Genomic DNA, 27022 nt, shown 5'->3' with positions numbered 1-27022 from the left:
GATGAAGAGGCGCTGGTGGAATTGGTTTATTTGGCTTTCCCACTAATTGGCATATGTGACATGACCTACAATAATTCACTACGTCAGACTTTAACCCAGGCCAGAAGAAATTACGTAACACACGGTGATCAGTTTTTTTAACACCGAGATGTCCAGCCAAGCTGGCATCATGTGCGAGGCTCAGAATCTGAGGTCTGTAATCTTTTGGCACAACCACCTGGTTTATTCTATGTAGATCACCTGAATCTTGGGACCAGGACCTCATCAAAACACCGTTTTCAACAAAATAGGTCACTTGAGTTTGAAATCCATTCTTATCTGCAACAGAAAAGCAATAACTCAGTGACGGGTCATTCTGCTGCGCTTTGACCAACATCTCCTTATTAATGTTCAAACTCAAAGTTTTATCTGCAGGAAAAAGTTCAGAGACGTCATATTTTAACATTTTTACAGAGTCATTTGAATCAAAGCCATTTTCATCAAGTGTAGCCATAAAAGACCCAGACAAATCTACAATTTCACCCATTTTACGAGCTTGCGCGCGTGTAATTGCGCACGCAGGAAACACATCCAAAGTGGCAGCTGATTCATCAGCAAGGGTAAACAAAATTGGGTCATCAACAACTTCTAGTGGAGGAAACACTTTTCCGCCAGCCAGATCATTACCAAGAATGAGGGAAACTCCTTCAATAGGTAATTGCGGACGCACGGCTACTTTAACGCGTCCCGAAACTAATGGTGAACACAAGTGCACTATGTGCAAAGGGGCTTTGGTTACGCTCATTTTTATTCCCCACACGAGAATATCTGAACCACAAGATGTTTGACTAGATAAAGGCAGCAGAGATTCTAACAAAAAAGAGTGATAAGCACCTGTATCTCTAAGGATTGTGATCGGGACTTGATCTTTGTCCTCACCCGTCAAAGAAACAAAACCCTGCGAAATAAATGGCAAAAACTGCGGATCAACATCAACTTTAGGTTTTTGTTGAATATCACCGCGTACATTCGGCTGGGAAACTGACTTTATAAATCCCACACCCGCAGGAGTTTTTATACTTTTAGCTTCTTTTTTCTTCAAGACTGGGCACGCAGCAATTAAATGTCCAGGTGCGTGGCAATAAAAGCAATCACGGTTGTTTGATTTTGAAGCAACAGATGGCACATTTCGACTTACTGACCTTGAAAATGCATTTTTTCGTTCAAAAAATTTTTCTTGAAACGAATTCTGTGAAAAAAACACATTTTTATGAGTCAAAATAAATTCGTCAGCCAACAGCGCTGCGTTCATCAATGATGACGCTTTCTGTTCATTTAAATAAGTCACAATCCGTTCAGGCAGACACTTTTTAAACTCTTCTAACAAAATTAAGGATTTTAGATCACCAATAGTTTTAACTTTACACGAATGACACCACTTATCAAACAAAACGTTCTTCTCTCGTGCGAACTCAACAAATGTCTGATTAGCAGTTTTATTAAGATTTCTGAATTTCTGACGATATGCCTCGGGGACAAGTTCATAAGCTTGCAACACGGTTTTCTTAAGAGTGTCATAATCCAGATTCTGCTCAATAGACAAACTTGAACACATTTCTTGGGCTTTTCCAACAAGCTTACACTGTAGTAAAAGGGACCAGAATTCCTTCGGCCAGCTCAAAGCAGCGGCTATGCGCTCAAATGCGCCAAAATAAGAGTCGACCTCAGACTCACGAAATGGCGGAACCAATGTGATGTGCTTACTAATGTCAAAAGAAACAGAAATAGAAGAATCTGTGCTTGGTGGTTTTGGTGAAACTGCAGGAGCACTGTTTTGGAGCTCAAGAGCTCTGATTCGAAGATGCATGGCTTTCACTTCGAGCTCCTTGTTGCGGTTCTCCACCTCCCTGATATGGAGTGCGAGACGCAGATTCTCAGACGACATACCTTCAAGAGGTTTAGAATCTTGGTTGATCTCCAAGACTGCAGCAGGCACATCAGCCAGTGCTGCGTCAACACCCGCTCCAAATGCGGCGTCTCCAGCTTCCTTCACTGCAGCCACTTGCAACACACCTTTCTCCACCAGTTGTTCACACAGCGTTTCCTTCAGTTCCGATTTTCGATCACTGCAAGACACCTCAACATCATAATGGTCAGCCACAATAATTAGGTCCGCTTTTCTACATTTTTCTAATTTTACCCAAGAAGGTGAACTCACAAAATCAGCAAGGGAAAATCCCTTCTCCATAATTCCCCCGTGCACAAAATAAAACTGCCAATCAGAACAATGAACACTTACCAACAAAACGAGAGAAGACGAAACAAGACCCAAATTCAAAATTGGGAGGGGTTTGAACGGACGAGCCCCCAATTCATGTTACGACCCGTCTAGGGGTGGCCAGATCATAACATGAAAGGTCCCTCCTCGTCCCATCCCAAACAGCCAACACATACAAAGTTAAACATTTTACAATGATATTTATTAAAAATATATATATGTTTGATTTAAATATAACAAAAATGGAGCATATAACTTCAGAATGAGCTAGTGCCAAAACAACAAACAAAAGGAACTATCTAAATAATAATCAACTTACCTAACCGAAAATAAATAAACCAAATGACAAAAACTTACCTCCCTAACTAAAAAAACAGGAAAGAACTAAGGCAACATAAATGGCAGCTCACTCCTACAAACTCCAAACCAAGAAGTTTAACAAACAAAACAAACAGTGTGGCGGGTTGAGATGAGCAGAGGAGGGATCTTCCAGGAAGCCACCAATCGGACGTCCCCCGTCGTCCTCCAGGCACCAATCAAAAACAAGTACCTGCACACTCATTTACATAATAACATTTAACGACTCCAGTCGTAACAATGACCCATTATTTTAAACATTTTCACACAAAAAGCTAAGATAAAGCTAGCAAAAAAGAAGAGTCCAGGGAGGACAGTATTTCAAATGACTTTGCAAAAAATAACAGCACTGGTTTAAAGAAAGTTACAAGGACTTAGCTGTATTTAAGCAGCAATACACTGTAAGTGCTTGTTTAGTACAAATATGTACTTTATGGCCCCAACTAATAAGAATAAAAGACATTCAATCTGAAACGTCGTTCTGCAAACATTTTTTCCTTTTCAAATCTTTATTTTCAATGTCATTTTTTTTCTTTTGAACAAATTTTGCAGCTCTAATTTAGCTCCATATTCTTCATTCAATGATTTGAATTGACAAAACCGGCAGAGACACACCAAATGATTTTTATTTGTAGTGATGAATGCACTTTCACAATGAACATTCTATCCAATGGAATCCAAAACAATGTTGAGGTTAGACTTTACAAACTGAAGAATGTAAAATGGTTCATGGTGGCATCATTACATTTGCGAGGCCTGTACAAGCTTGACCTGCCAGACATGTAGGCTGTGTTAAACAGATGAAACACACACATGTGTGTTCTCATACATACACTCATCAAAGACCACTTCGGACCCATTTCCCTCCCTCCAAGCAGCTCATCTCCTCCCTAGTCAATTTGACAAATCCATTAGGGACCCATTATAGACTTTATGAAAGCAGCTTCACTATCGTTCTCCCAGTGCTGAGAAGGAGCACCATAAATAAGATTATTGATGATAATGGCGGTCCTCATGGGAGTTTAAATGGTACGTCTATGTGTGTGCGTGCTGGCGTGCGTGTGTGTGTGTAAACACATGTAAACACTTCATCCTGGCTGTCATATTTATTGTTGTGGTTGTGATTGCTCTATTTATGTTAGTAAGGCTTTATATTTGATTTGTTCCAGCCACTATTTAATGCTGTTAGCTTGAAAACAGTCGGACATGTTTTGATGTGACTCCGGAGAACCAATCAGTTATTTGTCGTATGGTTAGCTAATTCATGCCTGGAGCTGTAGCAGCTATGTAGATGAGCCACTATTCATATCACTTCTCAGGTTTTATAGCACATGTAGAAGACATTTCTGTGGAAGTCAAACACTTAGCCTGTGACACATTACAGCACAAACACAGCAAAAAGAGCCTCCTTCAATGGTTGTGCAACAACTGGGAAACTTTTCAAAGAATACCAATATACAATCCCAAAAATTTATTTTAAAATACCATAATTTTGTGGAAAATGTACTGGTACAATAAATTACTGGTCATGAAGTTGCAACTGGGAAATTAAACCAGTGTTCCTCCACAAGGACAATAATTCACCCACATTAACAGACAAACAGGTTCTGAGCTTATCCATTCATCCGAAGCGTGAAAATCAGCTCTCACTGACGCATGAAGAAAATTGAATCCTCCAGGTTGTACAGAGTCCTCCTCCCCTTTTCAACACCAGACCCAGGTTGAACTATTTCTCACACAGCTCTGTGTGATGTGTTGTGTGATTGGTCTGGAGTTAGTAGCTGAATTTAATGGGGTTATGAGCTCACTCTGCAATGTTGATATTTCGCTTCAACTACTCTGCTTCCACCATCCAGCTTTTGTATCCGTATGCGATATGAATACTTTTGAGGAGCGTTGAGGAATTGCGTACATTTGTATGAATCTTCACTACATACCTACAAAGGACACCAAATGGCTAAAAACTTCTGGATGCAAATTGCATCAACGTTGTCCACGGAGGAAACTTTCTGCAGAAAGGTGTGGGCTTACCTGTAGACACGTTGCAGGTTATTGTTTACATCTGGAAATGTTGTGCATGTGCGCATGACTGGAGGGATTATTCTGCTGCTGTGGTAGAACAATTCTGTTAACTGAATGAAACCTGGAGATGTAGCTTTATACATTTAGTGCAGTGCACCGTTCAGCAAAGGGAACAATAATGCAGAAAAATCGTTAAAGAACACCTAAAATCCACTCATATCCTTCTTTTTTCCTTGTTGTTTGCTATGCAGCACACACTTATTGTCATAGCAACTTATTGACGACAAAGCCACTAATGTATTTTCTACACTAAAAAACACACAAACATTTTCTTCACAAAGATCAGAACGTTCAGTCCATTACAGTTTAATGTTTTCAGGTTTGATGTTTATTTTGTGATTTTTAATAAATGATCGCTGTGGTAGACACAGTGGTGGTTGATTAGCTAATTTAATCTCCTGATCTGTGTGGATTGCTTTTTTTGTTTGTTTGTTTACTGAACCACAACACACAGCATTCCATAGCACATCTACATTTTAGGGTTGTCAACATCAAACTAGCCAGACTGACTTAATTCCCTCACTGTAGCTATTTTTTTTTCTTTTTTTTAATGAAAACTTTTTTCTGGCCTTGTTATCTGGTTGTCATAGTGTTAGAAATTAGTGGCAAACACGGTGTCCCTTTTTCTTTTATATGTCACACATACACTTAAGATTTATTGTGTTATGTTGACAATTTGACAGCTAAAACCTTGATAGTAATTGTAACTTTTCACCTTGATGTGAGTATAGGACAACCTTTAGATTAGCAGTGTTAGCCTTTAGCCAAAACTAAAGTGCTTTAGATTAGTAGTGTCTGCCTATTTGTTATAGGCAGACATACAGTACAGACCAAAGGTTTGGACACACCTTTTAATTCAATGAGTTTCCTTTATTTTCATGATTATTGACATTGTAGATTCACACTGAAGGCATCAAAACTATGAATAACACATGTGGAAATATGCACTAAACAAAAAGTGTAAAACAACTGAAAATACCCCTTATATTCTAGTTTCTTCAAAGTAGCAACCTTTTGCTGTGATTACTGCTTTGCACACACTCTGCATTTTCTTGTTGAGCTTCAAGAGGTCGTCACCTGAAATGGTTTTCACTTCATAGGTCAACCTGTCCTGTCAGGTTAATAAGTGGGATTTCTTGCCTTATAAATAGTCATGAAAATAAAGAAAACCCAGTGAATTAGAAGGTGTGTCCAAACCTTTGGTCTGTACTGTATATGTATGTCTCTAAAACCATGGAGCACACCTTCCTAAAATGACCTCTTACAATGATAATGTTTTTAATAAGTGCTGTTGAATTAGTTAAATAGTAGACAGGTACAGATTAATTTGTTTCTCATTATTCTAGAGACAAGAACCACCTGCCGCTGCAGGAAGTGGATGGTAGAAAAGCTGTCACAAAACTCAGCTGAGCTGCTGTTTATTTACAGCGATTAATAGCCTGAAGGTGCTTCTTTCTGCGCCATCACTTAAAGAGGGGTTCTCATCTCCTTAAGGATGAATCCCTCAACAATCTGCCTGGCGGGAAAGCCAGATTCTTGTTTTTTATTTTGGTATTTTCTTTCGCTTTTCACCCTTTCTTGCCCTTCAGCTCTATCAACGTTCCTGCCTTCCACTGAAATGCCACATACAATTCCAGTTTCTCTAAAATAATGTCAAATGCACAACTCCCCAGGGACTTTCTTACTGCCTTTACTTAGCTTGACAAATAGCTTGAGTCAGATGTTTTGTAACAGTGAGTTAGCAGTGATGGAGCACCAATAAAATGTGGTTATTTTACATTTTCATATTGTAATGATGAGTTTCTCAGACCTGTCTAATAAGAACCATGTGAAACACCTTTTGACCATTGAAAGATTTCAATAACTTTTTTCCATCATCAAATAAATAAGTGATTTTGTATATACCTGCGTTTTCTTAATCTAATATTAGGTTATATTAAAATGCCTCAAACCAATATGACAAAGGTGATAGTCTTTGTTCCCAGTAGTCTTGACAGTGAATTTGAAACACAGCCTGTGGTTATTTTTGACAAAACACATTGCGGTTTTACTTTTTAGTTCTATTTTATTCCCTTTGCTCATTCTTGGTATTCTTTCATCTTCTCTTTGCCCCGCTGCTGAGTTCAGGACCTCTGACATATAATGTATTATCCTGTCGATGGACTCAGCAGTAAATGTTTTGATACCCTGGGCTCCCATTGTGTGTCAGTGCATGAGCTTTATTTTGCCTTGAGCAGGTTCAATTGTGGGGGTGCATGTGCGTGTGTGTGAGAATCTGCGGGTGCAAATGGCTGGCCACAAGCATGAGACAAGTGCAGTGTAAACTCATTTGTGTTGCCCACAGCTGGCCACATGGTGTGTAATCAGCACCTGGACCTCTGTGTGGGAGTCATAGATCAGGAAGTCTCACTGCAGGCAGCTTTCTTCTTCTGCAGGATGATGCAAGAAGTGCTTTAAGCTGATGTCTTTCTAAGAAGACGACTGCTGGACACAGGCAGTGTTGTGGACCTGTTGGGTTCATCATTGGCGTTCATTTTTTGGAAAAGTTTTACCACCTACTAAAAGTCAATTGAATGCAACTCTTCTATATAATGGTTGTGGCTCCTTCTATTTTTTATTTTTGAGTTAAGAAAAAAAAGAAAGCTTTATTTTACATCTGTACTTTATTTGTATGCCATTTTGAGAAAAAAAAAAGTATTCCGAAGCCACCAATGACTGAATTACAGAACATTAGTCCCTATAAAACTAAAATTCTCAGTGTTATTGACAGTCTGAATAACCATATTTTGTAACAGTAGACTATGAGTTGATAATGGAATGTACCAGTGGCAAGTAGTGAGATCAGAAAGTAGATATACAGAAGAGCAAGTGGAGATGAAGGAACTACTTAGACAAATGGATGCAGCTGGGAAGGGAGCAAGTGAGGCAAAAACCTAGCAGCAGGGGAGTGAATGGCTGACCAATTTAAACAAAGGTGTAACTAAAGGGAAACCTAAACAGAAATGTTCATGTAACCTGTGTTACATGCTAGGATTAGTAGAATTTGAAATAATCCAAATTAAAATCAATCCAAGTGATCCCTTTAAAACTAGATTCGTCTGCTGGAGGAGGTGGCAATTTGTAAAAACACAGAGACAGTTAGATGGTGCAAAAATTGGTGAGTTGTATTAATATTTACAATATATACAAGTTAGTCCACAGTTTAGAGTCCAAAAGAGTTCCTTATACCAAGGCAGTCAACCAGTCTTTGTTGATGATGAAAGGGAAAAAACAAAATAATAATAATCCAGTTCCTTCAATGAAGACTTGTTGGGATGAATCTCCAACCAGTTCGGAAGATAATAGGTGTTGTATTTCCGGATCCGCTTAAACGGTTAGCTCGCCAGTCTGGTCAGCATGAAGCCAGACAATCCTTGCCGTATTCCAGACCCTTCGACCACTCCTTGAGCAGGGGATCTGCAATACACCTGGCCTGTGTAAACAGGCCTAAATCAATTTACATGTACATGTGTTCTTCTTATAATTGCAGGAGTTTACATAATTAAATGCAACTTATGCAAAACAGTATTTTTACACAATAGTTTCAGTAAGCATTTCAATTTGAATGTGCTTTAGATCGGTGTATAATTACAACAGGCTGGGGAGACTAGTGCTAGCATGCTAGCTCCCGAGCAAACACTCACCAGTTCCCTCTTGACCCACCGTGATCTTTACAACGTTCGGTTGATTAATCACCCGTCTGCAAGTTAACAGAGGTACATGATTGAAGAATATACAATAGATATCTGAAAACCGCTTTGGGAACAGACCAGAAGCCTACCTGTACGTCAGGGTCCGACAGCGTTTCCTATCTAAGGCGCGGTTAGCAGCCATATAAGCCGTAGCTGTCAATTTAGGACGCTGACGTGCAGCTGTCACATGACGTCAAACCTGCGCGAGAACAATGTTGTTCTCGCCTGGTTGGTGTTAAATAAATTAAGAAAAGGAGGATTTTAATTAAACCTTTAAATAAAAATAAATTAAATCTAACAAAATAAAAAATAAAATAACTAAATCTAGTGTAGAAAAATTATCCTGGTTACAATCACAAAATAAATCCAACAGCTAAAATAAGAATCTAGACTAGTGAAAGGAATGAACTAGATCATACAAAAGCAAACAAATACAAAACTCAAATACTTGAACTAACTGAGGGAATAGACTGGGATGATGAGAAATAAATCAACACAAGAAAATAAACAAAAACAAAGAGGCCAAACAACCAGGGGTATGACAAAGTCGTACTTCACCTTTTAGATTTCATCAAAGTACTTTAGAGCCAGTAAATGTTTATAATTGATAACCTAGGCGTATCTACTAATGTTATGATTATACCATTAGAAAATGAAGATTCTAAGGAAGTTTTCTTACTTTGTGCTCTTTCTGCCTTGTGTTTTCATTCTATTTGATGAATTCACAAACAGTTCCAGTATTCAAAGTCTCTGTTTGTCTGCTTTAAGCAGTAGAGAACAGCTGTTCTTTCAGCACACAAACACAAAGTGCACACGCACATACAGCGACACTCAAACACACGCATGTAAACCAAATCCGTCACAGACACACACAGATCCTCCGTTATGGGCGAAGACATCTGCTGTTTGGTGTTCACAAATTATTGATAGCAGTAAACAGAAAGTTGAGGGGAAAACAGGCATTTCTCATGCTGATGAAATTTTCACGAGCTGTCAGCCCATTCAAACCAGCGCTTTGTTACCAAGTGGGACGGCACAGCAACAAAGGGAGCTTTTTCACCACGATTTTCCCATATCGAGGAAAATGGTGCAGTGGGGGCGAGAGGCAGGTTGGGTGACAAGAACAATTTAAAGTCGAAGGGGAGAGGATAATCAGGGTAGAGCTAATGTTTTGTTTTTTTCCTAAAGCTCTTTTTAGTGGAAAGAAGAGTGGCGTTTTCTAGTAGTGTGTAAAAGGAATTACCCGGTTTCTCAACAGATCAGAATGAAATATTTTTCAGTTTTAGATACTTCTTACAACATAACACCAAACTTTTTAAGAGAGTAACCAAGTTTCCAAATGCATGTTTTGAAGTGCAACAAATGATGGAAATGGCAGATTTCAGTACAGCCTCTATTTCATAAATGTTTTTTTTACACTCACCTGAGGTGCTTTTTGATTTTTCTGGAAAAGTTAATGTGTCAAAGGAGAGATGGAAACACATTTGACAAATATGTTCTTCTGTAGTAGCGAACATTTATGTCACGGGTGATCATCTGTTTCCACTGTCGGCATTTGCATTTTTTTTTTTACGTCTCCAGGCAGCATGTAACATCACCAGTACCAGTTTCACAAGACAGAACTACAACCTGTCCAATGTCAACACAATCCTAACCACCTCTCTTTCTGAGATGTGCTCCATGCTAGTCTGTAACCTCTACTTCCTGTTTACAACAGCAGCCATGCACAACATCAACATCTAACCAAATCATGCTTTGCTGGTTGGTTCACTCCAAACCAGTTGATGGAAACACACCAAATTTGCACTTTCTTTTTTTTTCTTTAATTTGACATTTTAAAAATTGACTCAAAATTCGCATGACAATTGGAAGGAAAACATAGCTAGTGTGAAATGAGTCTGCATGCCTGCCAAGTTTGAGACACACCAGTCAGTTGGCTGCCTGACGGTGTGTTGGTCTGCTTTTGCTCCTGACCAGCCAATCCAGGAGCATTATTTATTTTTCTTGGAGGTGATTGGCTGGACCCCAAGAGTGGAGATAAGGAAGACTGATATTAGCTTCTGCAGTAGTGCTTAGACAGTTTCCACCCTGTGTATGAATGGATATTAAGGAACATTCCCTTTAAATAAACTCCCTTTAAATTGACTTTAAAGGGAGTTTATGAAATACTATACTTGTGCATGTAAAAGTGATAAGATTTGATTTAAGGTAATAAGATGAGTTGAGCTTTTGGAATAAGCAACTATTCAACCATTTAAACGGGCAGTTAGAAGCGTTTTGAGAGAGGATTGCCATTTTCTCCTATAAATATCTAAATTTTAAGACATCCCTGAAGGAGAAACATTAAAAGCTCAACTCAGACTTTCAGATGAGGCTCATTGCCCGTTGTATTTTATGAACTGAAGCGGTTCATATTTCAATCTGACTTGAAGTTAGTTTTTCACTCAACTCTCTCATCTACAGTTTTTGTCTCACTTCTTGTGCTCATTATTCTTCCTTGGTAGCTGATCCCTCACCAAACTTTCACCAATGATCATATTACTCTTTATGATTACCTGCAAATCTGACAATGTGTATATAAAATTGTTATTCACACTTCTTTTTTAACTGATCGTCAGACTAACATATTTGTTCATGGGTGGTGTGAATAATTGCACATCCTTTTTACTGTAAACCCTTATAAAACTCATGAAGAAAATATTAGAACACAAAGGTTTAACGTGTTATGTTTCTAAATATATCTCAAAATCAACCAACAATAAATAAAAAACATCTATTAAGGGACTGTTTACCTCTCTGAGATTTACTCATGCTATTCTTGGGCTTTTTATTGACTTGTGCAGCTTTGTTATATCCCTACTGTGCTGTGGAGAAAAGCAGCAACCTTAAGTGTTCTTTAGTGCTGTCCCTGTTGTGGTTGGACTATTTCTGAAGCAACACAGCGTTTATGGTGTGATATGGCAGGAACACATCCTTTTTTCTATAGGAGCAATCACTTATGTGATTTCAGTGAGTGCTGTTGTTTGTAGACTGGTAACTGATTGAACATATTTTAAGTTTTAGTACTTTTTTGATGAAATGTCAGAAATGTAGTAAAGCAAGAAATTAATGTACCACCTATGTTGTTATACTTTAGTAAATTTTACTGTTTTTATATGCTCAATAGACCTATTTGACTATTTTCTGGGTATTCAACTGACTCTTTTTCATAACAATGAAAGGAGGAAGTGTTGCAGAACATTACTTATTGCGGTGGTTGTCGGGAAGAAATTTAACTGCATAATAAGTAGAGTTTTGTTAAAATCTTCCTGACATGGTGATATGGATACAATGTCTGGATTTCCTGCTACAGAAGGTTGAAAAAATGAAAGAAAGAAATAAAGAAGCATTTAATGGGTCATGAGTTACCCATGGTGGATGCAGATTGAGGTCAGAGTAGTCCTTGGTGAGAAGAATCGGCTAATCCTAATTGGAACACATGTAGCATATGCAAATCTCACTAAAAGGCTCAATTGGGATGTGAGGGAAACCCTGCAGTGCTCACATGAAAGCTTTCAGCACAAATGAGATGTTTCATTTCAGATCTGAAGTACCTTTCTACCTCACAAAATGAGGCAAAGGTCAGTCCAAAGTGACCTTGTTTAAAGAGCCTTTAGTTCATTGTGATCAAGTTCCAAAAATCAATAAAACAAGTCAAAGAGAAGCAGCTAATCTAGAAAAAAACAACTCTGGAAAATTCCAGAAAGTTTTGCCTAAATTCTCTTTACTAATTAAAGAAAAACTTGACTCCTTTTCACAAGCTTGTAACAAGGAGGCTGTGGTTGAATGACATTCTTTTTAAAGGCAATATGCTTATTTAATATGTGATTTGAAGCCTCTCTTTCCGTCCTTTATCTCTCTCATAATCCGGGGTCCAGTCGTGGGGGGCAGCAGCCTTAGTGCTACAGCCCAGAGTTCCAGCTCCACCAGGGGTATCCCAAGGCATTCCCAGGCTAGCAGAGAATCATTGTCCTTCCAGCATGTCCTGATCTTCTGGGTCTGCCCCTGGTGGGACGAGCCCTGAACGCCTCACCAGGGAGGCGTCCATGCTAACCAGGCACCCGAGCCACCTCAACTGGCTCCTATTGAAGTGGAGAAGCTCTTCTGAGTCCCCCCAAGATGACTGAGCTTCTCATCCTGCCTCTAAGGGTCTGAAAATATCTTGATCCCTACTGTGGTGAACAGGGGAGAGGAAATAGCTGAGACTAAAAACCAAAGTACTTTATCAGTCTGTCTGCTTTGCTGCCCTCACCTCACCTGTGGTCATGATCTAAGATGACTTAAAGGACCAGACTGCACTCTTAAGGAATTGAAATGAGCCTCATCTGTGGGTTGGCTGGACTGTAGAGATGAGATGATTAGTTTGCACTTCTGAGGCGTGCTCAAAGTAGACCTACCGAGTTTCTGCATGGAAAGGAGTCGGTTGAGACGGTTCCAACATCTGGGACAGACCTAGCATACATGCTGGTAGGATATGAATTCAAAATGTCAGAAGGTCGGCCTGATTAATGCCAGAACCTCCTCAACTTCAGCCTGGCACCGGGTGTTTCTCATGAAAGTAATGTCATTTCCTGACATCTGTGTAACTGAAACTTGATTGATTTATAACGCCTTGCATTGTCATGAAAATCCTGATACATATTTATTACACCTTTGCAAAGATTTTGACCTTCATTTCCCTGCTCCCAGGCCCTTATTCCCTCCACACTGTTCCATTCCACTCTGTCTCTTATTGACACTGGGATTCCACGGGTTTGTGGCTTTTTAATAATTCAGCCTTTAGAATGGATTTTGGTTTTCATTTGCAGCAGGAAAACCTTGCTCCACTGAGCAATGTTCTAGCGCCTAGGCCCCTGAAGTGTCTTCAGAGGCAGAAATAAGAGGGGGGGAAAAAATCCCCTTAGATGGAAGCTGTGAGTCTAAAAAATTGAGAAGAAAAATGATAGGAGAGAAAGGAGCAGTGATTTTATTTCTGCTTGCATGTCCAGGACAAACACCTTATATTCTTCGACAAACACCTGATATTCACTGTAGAGGAGGTTATCTCTGTATACCTGAAGCAGTGAAGGAACACAGGCCTTTTTAGCACCTTGACAAATCTGTGGGCCATTTTTGCTCCATTTCCTCTCTTTCTTTCTGTGTTTTGGCGTTTCTTTTTTTTCAGTTTTCATGACACATTTTCATGCAGTGACATATTAGTATCCATCAGTTTTGAAGGGCAGGGCGATCACAGAGGCCTGTGTGTCATACATTATGGCACAGAACTCATTTCCTGCCCGAGTTTAACAATGTCTGTGTCCTCTGAGAGGTGAGACTATATGAGGGACACATCATGAGGCCCTGCATCTTCGGATATTGTGAACGTGTGTACGTGGAGGCTGGAAAGAGAGAAGACAAAATAAGGCCAAAGGATTTTGATGTCCTCTAAAATGACACCCAAAGTCACTCTAGCATCAGAAGGTTCGATGAAAAACAAACAGGGCTGCTTTCAGCATGAACAGCTGACACACATCAAGCTCAGGAGCATAATTCTACATAATGTCTGTGAATATTAGCTACTGATTAAAAATGTGCTTCAAAAGATCAGCTCCACATAGTGATCAAAAGACGCATCCATTCAAGTAACATCTGTATTTCATTGCTTTCATGAAGTCGGATTGATCTTACACAATATGACATTTAAACAGCAATGACTGGTCCAGTAAAGCAAGCTGTGTCATTGTTTTGGGCAGACGTGTTAGGATAAGAGGAGTGATAATCTGAGATGAGCGAGGGGTCAGAGATAAAGGAAAGGGCTGGTCTACTTCAGACCTCAGAACCACAGCTCTCCCAGTCAAAGAAGTATTGTCAGTCACAACCTCATTGACAGGAGTCTATGGTCTTTCAGACCATGTAGACGGGTGATCCTGGTGGTCCCAGGTGGGTGGAGGAGGTTCGGCTGGAGGGCAAAATGTGCTAGTAAGGACTGGTTTTACTTTGGAGACGTGGAACATGGGATGGAATGGAGACAGAGACGGACAGCTGTGGACTGATGACAGATTCAATGATAGGGACTGATGTGGCGTGGGGGAGGTCCTTGGAGCCTTTCTAGTTATGGAAAGAAACTATTTTATATCTATATTTAAATACCTAAAACTAGTAATATTCAGCTATGGGCCGTCAGGGCCAGTAGGGCCTTCTCTGCTAGCCCTAGAAAATTGAAAAGAAAATGTAATGGAATGTATGTTAAGTAAATAATTTTGTCAACTTTTTAAGGCTAATGAAAGGCTTAGAGAAATTTAATATCTTCTGATTTTATTTCAGTTAGCTAAACTGGTAACAGCTTTATGAGCCTTTTGCTCTACTGCTAATTTGTAACAACTATTTTGTGACATCACCTTCATGTTCCAGGAAGTCAGAGTTCCTGGTATGTTTATGTCAGTGTTAAAATACATTTATGATTACCAAAGGATCTACAGCTACATTGACTGCCAGCATTGAAGGATTCAGTCTCACCAGCAGGAGTTTATATAGAAAACCTCAACACCCAGCTTTTATTTTAATAGCCCAATATGCTAACACATATTTAGTTATGAGTTGGCATAACTAACACATAACTTGCTAATAGTTAGCTTACTAACTAAATATTTTGTCTTTTCTACTTCTGATCGTGGCTTAAACAGTCCTCACTGGAATATTTAGTAGTTTGGACATTCAGTAGTTTGGACATTGCTATGTGTATTTTATAACTCTACAACATTTATAAAGCTCTCTCAGGCATACTCACAGCTTTCTAGTCTCTAACAAAAGCATCTCCACAGCATGATGCCCATCTGTGTATTTTATTGAATTAAACTATTCCGTTTTTTTAAATGGTTGAAACTTTGGCTGAAGATTTAGATGTAGACCATAGTTCTACAAAACATTGTATTCAATGTCAGGAAGCTGGAAATGCAATTCATTTTGTACATAAGAGGATGAGAGGATTTTCAAAGCAATACCTTTCAGTTTTGCTGCATACAGTTGAGCACAGTAGCATGATTAGTTACTCTTGACAGTTTTCCAGATGGACTGCAGATACACAGCCAGTCAGTTTTAGCTTGATCTACTTTTTAGAATTAGAATTATGCTTGAATAGGTGTGTGTGTGGGGGAGGAGGGGATGGATGTGTGTGTGTTCTTTCAAAGCAAATGTAAACCTTAGTTTTGAAAAACCTAAATATTCAAAGGAACTCCCAGTTTTTTGTTGTTTTTTATTAGGCTATAAATATCGTAGGATGAAGATAAAAGTTCTGATATTGCGCAGGATGCAATCGATGTAAAGCAAACCTGTGATTCCTCCTTTGACTCATCTTTCTAACAAAGCACTGCTTAGGTGACCCTCAGGCAGATTTAATCTACCAGCCAAAGTTCTGTTTAAGAACATCAGCTTTAATAACCTTTCCTTCATCGATCATGCCCTGAATTTAACAGCAGAATGTTTGATGGGGCAATGTGACGGGGCAAACATGAGCTTAGAACTGATTTATGATGTCAAAGGAATTTGAAGGTTTAAGTAAAGAGCAGCTTTACTTAACTACTTAGTGGGTGTCTGGCACCAATTCAGCAAACAGGTGGTGGCAAACTTGAGTAAAGCAGGTCATAATCCTTTGCAACATATCTGTTCAAAAAACAACAGCCCTCTTTCACAACATTTAAGAATGAACTTTAGTAACTGTTGTTGTTATATAGGAAACCAGTCTTAGTGTGCATAAATTTGCCATGTTACCCCACAGTACTATTTTGGCAATAATTGGTCAGTGTTGTGTCAGTTTATCCTTAACAAATTCTAATTCACCATCTAAATATTTCGAGTGGCTCCTACTACTTGAAGTACTTCTGTCGTGTTCTGTGTTTTCTGTGTGTTAATTTCGAGTTTTCGGTGTCTCTGTGTCTCCGTGTTGTCATATTCTCCCCTTGATTAGTTCCCAGGTGTTTCTTGTTCCCTGATTACCCCCAGTGTATTTAGTGTCACCTGTGTGTCTGTTCTTTGTCGGGTCCTCGTCTTATGTGCGTTCAGTCCTTCATGTTGTCCAGTCAATTTACCAGTTGCTACCGGCGTTGAGCCCTGGCTTCTGCTCAGTCGTGCTGCCTGGTTGTTTGTGGACTATTTTGGACTTATTTATCATTAAAACCGTCATTTCTCACGTTACCTGGGTCTGCTGCGTCTGCCTCACCACCTCACACCCGCAATTCATGACAACTTCATGTTTATGTACATAAATGGTTGAAAATACAATATCATAGCATAACATAATGTAGCATATTGCAATCCCAACACTCTTGGACCCGACTACACATCCAAATGGACTTCTCTACAGAAGATGCAGTCGATGCTCCATAAAAAGCCGTTGATATTTTTTGTGCTTCCTATTTTTTAGCTTCATTCGTGTTGTTATAATCTTGTGACAATACTGTCAGCTCCCATTGCTGTATAACTTCAAATTGTTTTGCAGACAGAGGCATTCATTATTACTTCCGTAAATAGCAGAAGTAATAGTGGAAGTCAATATTCTTCCGTTGGCTCACGGAAAAAATCACACAGAAGTCTGATTGGATTTTAATCAGTCACATTTTGGCAAAAAAATCTGAATTGAACATCAAGACCTGCATGAACGTAGGCTTTGATGCATTGGAATTTAAAAAGGTTTTATTGGCTCTAGCGGCCTTTATTTGATAGTTACTTGACAGGAAAGTGGGTAATGAGAGAAGGGGGAAGACATGCGGCAAAGGTCGCCAGGCCGGGAATCGAACCTGCGACAGCCGCAACGAAGACTAAGGCCTCCTTATGTGGGTTGTACTTAACCCCTGCGCCACCACAGCACATCCCAGCTTCCTTCTCTTTAAGCTTCTCCTCTTTCAGATACTTTGCCTTCAGCTGCTGCTGCTAGTCTGGAGGAGCTGAGTGGGAAAAGCAGAGGGGAGGGATGTACTGTGGGGCGGAAGCTTGACTTGAGACTGAATCTCCAAGGTGGAGCTTCATGTAAATAGGCGGTGCTTTGTGAGAGCAAGCGTTCACACACCTCAGAATGGTTGCCATAGGAGATTCAAGGATGAGGATGCATGAAAGAATCAAAGCAACACTCCAGGTATGTTTTGGAAAAGGAAACTTTTTTGACGGGATGGATGGATTGACATAAGTGCCACACCAAACATCTCCATTCACAACACTCTTCTTTGTGCCAGCCCAGCTGGATAAAATCAGCCTCTTCCTGCAGTTCTCCACCACCCTCATTCACCTGCTCTCTCATCTATCTCGTCTCTCTTTGATACAACACTGTTGGGCTCCTTGCCAACAGTTAGATCTCAGTGGGCCCCATCCATATGGCCGACTTGTTCAGCAGTCATTACTGGCCCATTTAACACATCTAATTGTTCGACGTTTGACATCTTGTCAGAGCAATTAGTTTAGATTACTCCTGCATGAGACACTGTGATGTTGATATTGTCACACGTTCGTTGCCATACATAATGCCAGCGTTGTGTACAGTAAAAGTGTGAGTATAAGGACTACTGTGATCAATGCGGAGGAGCCTGCACTGGGCACAGCAGCTCGTTCTGAGCAGAAGAAAGCTCTGTGAAAGTTGCTAAATATGATCTTGTGAGGATTGTTGAATTTCTGAGTAAGACAGCATAACTCTTACTCTGACTGTGACACAACCTCTGAGTTGATCTTTGCCATTCAAGACGATACCTGTGATACCATTAAATGTGCCGCAGAGTGTCAGAAGCACTCCAGATGCCTCCAAGTAGCAGCTCTTCACTCTGTTCATGACAGGTCTATTTTTGACAGTAGCAACACTGAGCACAGACGCTTGGCAGAAAGTCAGGCTTTCAGTCTGTGGAGGGAATGTCAATTCTTTTAAACAACAGCCAGAGCAGAGATCCTATCCCATCATATCACATCACAACATTAGCAAATAACCAACAACATTAGGTCAGAGGGCTGTCAGTACTGATGGCAAAAAGTTTATAAAGTGAAGAACACAACGTGTCCTTGGACACCAAAGGCACTTTTGTATATGTATGTACTAAATTGCCAAAAATCTTCTTAATCTTTTGCATTTGCTATAATGCTAGCCCACCCTGTTTAGTTCACTCTAAATGAACTCTAATTTGTTTGTCTAGAAAATCCGGTTTGTTTGTCGAGGTGTAAATTGGTAATCAAACTCTGGTCTGCCTACACACCTGCAGTATGTCTGTTTGGTTCAAGTGAACTCTGTTGCTGTTCAAATGCTTATATGAATGCCAAGCAGATTGGAGACCTCTCCAGAAGCAGGAAGTGGACAACAGTGCATAGCATTCTGGGTAAATACAACAAAAACAGCCTAGCTCTTTCTGGCTCATGGTCTTTTGCTAAAGACAACAGAAAAATCCTACAACCACTAAAATCTGATCCTTCTCCACTTTCATTTACATTTTCTGAAGAAGGAAATTGAACTCGGTGTCTTCTTCAGAGATTTTTATGTCGTTTCCCTCAGTGGTTCTTGGTGCAGCGCCACCACAGGTGAGGAGGGAAACATGTGTGAAAGCGAAGTGCGCCAACTAAAAATGTTGCAATTTTCATTCCCAATCAAACTGACTATCAGATATGACTAGACTGAGGTGTGAAAATACCCTAAAATTCTCTCAGAGTAATAACACATAATCTAACAAATCTTTTCATTTTTGAAATTTGTCCCAATTTATATGTTTGATTCATTGTTGGCACTTCTTTCATATGCTTCTTTTATCTGAAAGGGAACATATAAATAACAACGAACTATAAAAATTTAATTATCGCTTTTTTTGCAGTCCTACACATTGCATAATCCTGCCTGTGCTATATGCATAGTTTCAGTTTGGTGAGTGCATAAGTGAGCACGATATTTTCACAACATATGGAAATCCATGCATCAGACTTTCTGTAGGTTGATGGAATGTAGCTCCCGGTTATATCAAATCATGTGTACAACAGAGACAAGGTAATGCACGATTCCTCTGTGCATGTGTGACATACTACATGGTACATTTCCTCCCTGGAGAGAACAGAGTCAACAGAGGGGATGGCTACCTTCTGGCATCTGTCACCCTGAACTGTGTTTAATTCCATCCACTCTCCCAGCTTTCCATTTACCTCATGTCTTTTCCTGTCTGCTTAACCTCCCCCCTCATATGCTTCTTTCCCATCCGTCTATTCTTCTCCATGACTCTATTTCTCTTACTTCAGGCACAATTCTTTCCCCTTTCCTCATTTCCACTGTAGCAAAACATTGTTCTCCCTTTCATATTTGTACACTTTTTCCTTTTTTATACATCTGCAATCTGCTGTATTCCCCTCCTGATATCTTACAGCTACAATATGTTCTTGTGTCTTTTGGAGTTACCAGGTCAGGCGTAGAGACTAATCTGAATTTCATTCACAGCATCACTGGGGAGTTTATATTCAAAAGAGGAGAGGGGGAAGAGGCTGTCTCTTTTATTTAACAGTGTTTTTACCCTTAAGTGACCATTCATTTTTCAGTTGTCTGACCCTTGTATATGTTTCCTGACTGTTTGGTCTGGTATCAAACCCTTGTACTATGGTAAATATGACAAGGAAGCACAGTATCAGCAGGTCTATGGAAGGTCCAAAAAGATTTTGTTTTGATGAGTAAGTGATTTGTTGATATTTTTGCTTGTAATGCATGAAGTGACTGCTGAATTATAATGAAGACCAAGGCCAGAATGCATGACTGAGACAAGACCAGGACCTTTAAGGGTTGAGACTAAAACCGAGGGAGGGCGAGACAAAGCCAAGACCGGACTCCTAACCCTAAATAGTCATCTTTGTGAATCTCACTTACATATAGCTAATCTTCATGTTCATATAGCTAAAAGTTTGATGTAGTCGTTACCATCTCTGAAAGCAAATCGTTGTGGAATTTACAGCATGCTGTTTTATAAATATATTCTTTATGATTCATGAAGCTGATTTGTATTATTTCTTAGTGTGTTTTCACACCTGATAGTCCAGTAGACTCAGTTTAGTTCGACACAAAACCTCTGAGGGAGACCAGCGCAACTTCCTTCTTCACAAAAAGTACACAAGCGGTGTCAGATAGCAGTGTCAGATTTTAGTGGTTGTAGGATTTCTCCATTGATATACATTACTAGTTTGGACATCGCCTACTTCCCGCTAAAGCCAGTGACTCCTGTCGTTATTATGCAGTGAGTCTGTCCACAAAATCAGAGTGTTCCAATGCGGGATGAGCAAGAATCTGTCACAAAAATGATCCCAGCGCCTTTATTTCTTACACGATTTCTATAAATGTGGCTTAAGGTAAAGCTGACGAAATTGCTGATATTTTGGTATGTAAAATATGTATACTCCCTTGATATAAATCTATAAACAGCTTTGTTTCTGTCAAGATGCAAGCGAGGACTAATGCTCTTTCACATTGGTGAATAATTTATTACAAAATTGCTGCTGTCAAAATTAGTTTCTCAAAATGTAACAAACCATGACTCATATACCTTATACATATGAGACAAATGAAATATCATCCTATTTGATGACAAACGAGTCAATTTGGTTTTTGTCATTTATTTAAGGTATAAAAATTACAGAATCTGCACAGCGCCACAGCAAAGGAAAAATAAGCTGATATACAGGTGTAAAACAACTTTATTCCGCTTTTCCTCTCTCTCTGAGTCTCCATGCAGACCTGTTGCCAAGACAACCAATTTAGTGACATTTCCAAAGTTGAGGTCTCGACTGGTCTAGAATACAGAATCCATCAATGTCCGAGACTGAGACAAGACCACGTTCAAAAACGGTCATGTCTAAGACAAGGCTGAGACCTGCTGTCACTAGTGGTCTCGAGACCAAGACCAGTCTCAAGTACTACAACTCTACCTTAATGAAGACGTTTGAACTTATTTGGCCAGCTTCAAACAAGGCCAATTCATTTGCTATCAAATTTATTATCACCCTGTGGTTAAAAATTGCTACCACTATTTCAGAAACACAAACTTGCCACAGAACAAATAAATTTGTTTGGTAGATTTTTGCTGTTGTTGTAACAATGCTTCCTTGCAATAAATCTTACTCTGTCAGAAAGCTTATTTGTCCTCCTTTAAACTCTGGCACATTTGTAGGAAAATGTATTTGTAGCTTAAGCTGCAGAATGAAAAACTTACCATAGACTTTCATTTAACAATTGGAAGTTGTCTTATGGTACTGAGCTTGTCAGAAAGCTGCAGCTCTGTAGTCCAGGAACAAATTGTGATATGATGTCAGACATATGGATTAGATGTGCCTGATGGCCAGTTAGTGAGAGGCGGGGTAGACCCCCGACAGATACAGAATCCATCACCTGGCCTGGCTGGAATTTATTTGTTCAAAAGTTGCCATGGACATTGTGAGTTTCTAGAAATATTTGACTGAATATAAGCACTAAAAAACCCCTGACTTTTAGCTTTCTGACTCCCGAAAGACGTTTCATTAGAAAGATCTGCCCAGCCCTTTTTAATTCCCTCTGAGTGTTAGTTTACTGCTGAGGTTTTTGTAATCAGCCCGGGAGCTCTTAAAGTATGAGTTGTTGTGTACAGGGCATACTGAGCTCATGTTGCATCGCTGTCAAAGACCCACACCCTGAGGAGCATGTCTGTCCTTGCACAAACACTGGAAGAGAGACTGTGACTGCCACTGCAGGTCATAAAACAGTCATGTCTAAAAAAAAAAAATCTCCTTTTTCACGACAAGATTGTTAAGGGTATGCATGAGAGCACAGTGTTGACCTCCAAGTGCAGTGTCAGTTGTTCTTAAAATGGTCCAGATGGGATGTTTTGACAAGCCTTTTAGTAGAGTGCCAAGGTGTTGCTCTTGTTCAAGGCCACATCTGCAGGTAGACCCAGTTTAAATGCATCAGAGAAAAAACTAAACTGTAAAACAGTTTGAGTCTATCTGAAATTAAGGAGATTTGGCTTATAAATGTTAGTTAGGTTGTGTTTGCATCTTTACAATTTAATTTTGCTTTTTGTCACATACAGTTGAGGCTAAAATTATTAGCCTACTCGCCATGTTCTCCCCATATGAAATCTAATTTTAATTATTATTATAATTTTTTAAATACCTAAGTACTGTTGAACCGATCGATGATTTTCTCCTCTCCTGACGAATCCCAGTCCATTTGGCCAATCTTTTAAGGTCCTCCAGATTTGATGGTCTTCTCACATGAACATGGTGTTCAGTGTATACCACAGGTTTTCAATGAGATTCAAGTCGGGGCTTTGTGCAGGCTAGTCAATACTGTTCACCTTGGCTTTCCGCAGGTAGCTCTTGAGCAGGATCGATGGGTGTTTTGGGTCATTGTCATGTTAGGAGACAAAGTGACGATCCATAGAGAAGATCGCGCAAGTTTTGGTTGAAGTCAGGGGCAAGCTGAAGATTTTAATGTTTTCTTTCAGAATCTTCACATATCCTTCTTTTGTCAACCTTGACCAGATTCCCATTTCCAGACACACTGAAGCATCCCCACAACATGATACTCCCACCACTAAGTTAAGCTGTGGGGACAGTGTGCTTTAGGTTACACACCTCTCTCTTCTATCTCCAAACTCTAGAACTCTACTTTGTTCTCAACTGACCAAAGAACATGGCTCCAGTATGCATAACCTTTCTCCAGATTGTCCTTAGCACACTTCACCTTCAGTACTTCTGGTTTGAAGGCATCTCTTCTGTAGAAGTGTAGTTTTTCTTGGCCAACATCCTCACAGTTCATTTCTATGCAGGGCTCTACTGATTGTCTTATTTGACAGTACACTTCCTGACTTGGTTCTGTCATTAACCAGAGTTTGGTTGTTGTTCTAGGCTCTGTGGACTCATCTCTCACTAGTTTTTCCAGTCTTTGAAATCTTTGGCTTCCTACCTCTGCCAGACTTGTTCTGTATTGTGGAACTCTCTTTGAGTTTTTTGATGATACTTCTCACTCCACTTCTTGACACTTAAACACTGTGATAACTTTGTATATTCTGCTCCTGCTTTGTGAGCATCAACAATTCTTTTTCTTGTGTTTAAGCTGTATGTTTTTGTTTTTGGTATGATTCTTTCTCAAATGCTTAATGAGGATTTTACATTGTGTGTAAAGTGTAGGACAACCCTTAGTTTTACAAAGTGAAAGTGGTTTGTGCTTTGGCTATAGAGAAAGGTCAGTTCTCAAGAGGACTAATAATTTTGACCCTGGTAGTTTTTGTGTTTGAGAAAGAACTTTGTTGTGCAAAAAAGAAATGAATGTATGCATTCATTGTGTGTGTGACACCGCTCTCTGGGCACACTACTGCTGAAACACCTAAAATTCAGTCTCTTGTGTACTTCCAGAAAAAAAGAGCAGGAACAAGAACAATGTACAATTTAGTTACTAAAGTAATTAAGCTGTTTATTTATTGCAAACTTCTAAATGAACATGATGGGAACCAGTAACTCCCTCATTCTCATACACCCACTCACTGCCTTACTTTTGTGTAATAAGACCTAATAGGATATGAAAGCTTGGAACACACAGTAATGAACTCACACTAAACGCGCTACACCATTAGCTCCCCCTCCCCCCCCCCCCCGCATATCGCCCAGAACCTGTGTGACCTTCTCTATGATTATGTGTCGTGATGGATGTGGTCAGGTACCGCTATTTAATCATACTGATAGTCATGATGGAGAATTTAGTACGTGGAAGTGGCAGCATGGCAGTGACATATGTTCAAACACACACAGAGACATACACATCCAAACGCCTGCTCTGTGCTGCAGCAGGAAGGGGAAATCGGGCCGTGTTGGTCCTAGTTTGGACCACATAGCAGGAAATCCCAAAGTGCATAAACAAAAACAAAAGAATGCATTACACATGTATGCAAGGTAAATGTAAGGTTTTAGCTGTACTATGTTGTGTAAATTAAAAGACAATAAATGTTGGGGGCGTGCCGTGGTGGCGTAGGGGATAGCACGACCCATGTTTGGAGGCCTTGAGTCCTCGACGCGGTTGTCGCAGGTTCGACTCCCGGACCCAACGATATTTGCCGCATGTCTTCCCCTCTGTCCTTCCCCCTTTCTTGTCAGCCTACTGTCATATAAGGGACACTAGAGCCCACAAAAGACCCCCTGGAGGGGTAAAACAAAAAAAAAGACAATAAATGTTGTTGCAACTGAAATGTATAAGAGGTTTCACTTTGGGTTAGGTTTTATTTTGGCCTCTTAAAAGCCTTTACTACATCTCAAATGACAGCTGAAAGAAAAATATGTAATTTGTATTAACCATCTCAATCTGTCAACACAAAATGAATTTCAACATCTGTTGAAAGTAGTTCATCTGCCCAGGGCCTTTGGAAGACAAAGAGGTCCATAGCGTCATACGTAGCAATAAGCACACTTACAATTCTGATTAGGAATCAGAGTACATGGCAGATCAAACTAAAAATGCATCATGTAAAAGCCCCAATCAGAATATTCTGAATGAGAGGGCTGGTTTATGTAAACTGCCTTGTGTCAATGTGTCATACTTCTGCCTTCAATGGGTAGATGCTATGTTGGAGAAGCAAGCCTGTCTGTGGTCTCTCCTTCTGTACTGCAGGAAGACCAATAGCATGTGTTGCTTAGCCTGCAGTTTAATTATGGAGTGCAGTAACATCTCAACTATTATCAGACCCTGGCATGGGTCCATTCTGTATGCCCAGTAGAGACAGAACCAACACATTACTGTGTTTGTTTGTTTCTATTATTCAGCACAGACAGAGGTACAACGTCTTTTGTGTGCTTTTAGGGAAATTTAGGGAATTTCTACAACTCTGCGAATGTCAGCGCTTCTATTGAGAATAAAGCAGGTGCATAGAAACATACATTATGATTGGATTAAGTAACTTCGTGCCCACATAAAGTATTCATTTGGATTAATTAACCCAAATGTATTTCAATCTAATCAAGGAATAGTGTGCATGTAGCACTAACCTCTCCTGGAATATTACATGCTAGTGTTCCATGTTTGTTGTTGCACTAGCATGACTGCATGTTAGGCGTTTGTGTTGAACCCTGCTGGACCCGTTAGAGTCTAATGTAGTGTTTCCCAACCCTGGTCCTCAAGGCACACTGACCTGCATGTTTTAGGTATTTCCTTGCTTCAGTTCATCTGATTTCAATTGATGACTGATTAACAGGCGTTTGTTGAACAGCAATCAGTTGAATCAGGCACATTAAAGCAGGGAAACCTCTAAAACATGTAGGACAGTGTGCCTTGAGGACCAGGGTTGGGAAACACTGGTAATGCATGATGGAAACACTCCTGAATATGCGAGACTATAGAGTACCAAACCGCACCGACCCAGGTTGGGGCTGTGTTTTCCCCTGTGGCTGACATGTTAGCATTTGTAAGGAAAAGTAGAAATATAACAAAGTTTTTTAAACCCCAAATTCTGTAATTTTTAAATGTCAAGCCACTATGCTCAACAGCTGCTTTTAGATAAGAAAGCCTTAACCTTGACTGCAGCCATACAAATGTTGAAAACATGCAAGGGAACCAAGCAGATGGAAAATCCTGACCCTGCTTGTTTTCACAGAAAACCTTACATCCGTAAGATGGGCTTTTATTACGCATCAATCAGCGCCGAGCTGTGCCTCCAGGAATGCTTATGGAGCTTCTGAAATGAGACCTCAGCATCGAACTGCAGAGGTAATCACCACTGTATCGTTCAGGTCACTGCACTGCTTACAGGGATGAGGAAGAGGAGGGAGGAGAATGTAATGTGTAAGAAATGAGCAGGGGCAAGATGGGAGGGAAAGAAAATGGGGAGGACAGCTTGGTTACTTTTAATGCCGCTAGTAGCACCTGTGTCTTAATGCTTTGTTGTTTTCTCTTGTCCAACCACCTTAAATGGTTTATTGGGCAATGCTAAGTCTGTGCAGGTGTATTTAATTGGCCTTTTCTTGTAGGTTGAAAAATAAGAAATATTTAAATACAAGGTATATCAACTGCTCTATATTCAATGTTCTCAAAAGGTAATTGGGCTACATAAATCCATAAAATGTGTGGCAACCTAGCCTAGCTTACAGAAATTCCACATTACCAACTCACAGCAGTGACCAGAACTGGGATTCAGTGTCTTGTTAGGATTTAATTGGAAATCGTGTTTGAGACCCTTGACTGCAAGGACAACCTGTTATGAACTAATAGGCAGAGATCTGGGTCTGTAGGACATGCACTTTCTATTTCTGTTTTAATGGCAATGAAATTTCCCTGAGTCATGTCTGAATGCCTTGAAACAGAACATCATGGCAGTCCTGTGTGGTCAGATGATAAAAAAGTTTCTGAAGTTACAATGTTTGGTTATTTGTTGACACTGGTTTAATTTGTTTTCCATTTTTTGTCAAAGACTGTTAAAATGACAGACTTTCCTATACGTTAAAGAAGTGTATCAATTAAGAATTACCTGTAATTTCAGGGAATACCAGTAGTACATACCACTTAACTATAAGCCACTGTTTTGTTTTCATCAGCTCCTTGTTGTAATGTACTGCTGCAGTAATCTTGGAG

General features: G+C 39.8%; 1 protein-coding gene and 1 long non-coding RNA gene across 5 annotated transcripts in view; one reads left to right on the top strand and one right to left on the bottom strand.

Moving 5' to 3' along the window:
* Positions 1–27022, top strand: part of naaladl2 (N-acetylated alpha-linked acidic dipeptidase like 2) — a 385596-nt gene that overhangs the window by 55804 nt on the left and 302770 nt on the right. The window lies entirely within an intron of this gene.
* On the bottom strand, positions 7840–8661 carry LOC114151153 (uncharacterized). Its single transcript, XR_003596887.1, has 3 exons — positions 8517–8661; positions 8380–8435; positions 7840–8182 (listed from the first exon to the last, which is right to left on the bottom strand). It is a non-coding gene; the product is annotated as an uncharacterized LOC114151153 (long non-coding RNA).

The sequence above is a fragment of the Xiphophorus couchianus genome, chromosome 9 (genome assembly GCF_001444195.1).
Source record: "Xiphophorus couchianus chromosome 9, X_couchianus-1.0, whole genome shotgun sequence".
Taxonomy (NCBI): domain Eukaryota; kingdom Metazoa; phylum Chordata; class Actinopteri; order Cyprinodontiformes; family Poeciliidae; genus Xiphophorus; species Xiphophorus couchianus.
The sequence above is the reverse complement of the archived record's forward strand: the minus strand, read 5'-3'. Positions and strand labels throughout refer to the sequence as shown.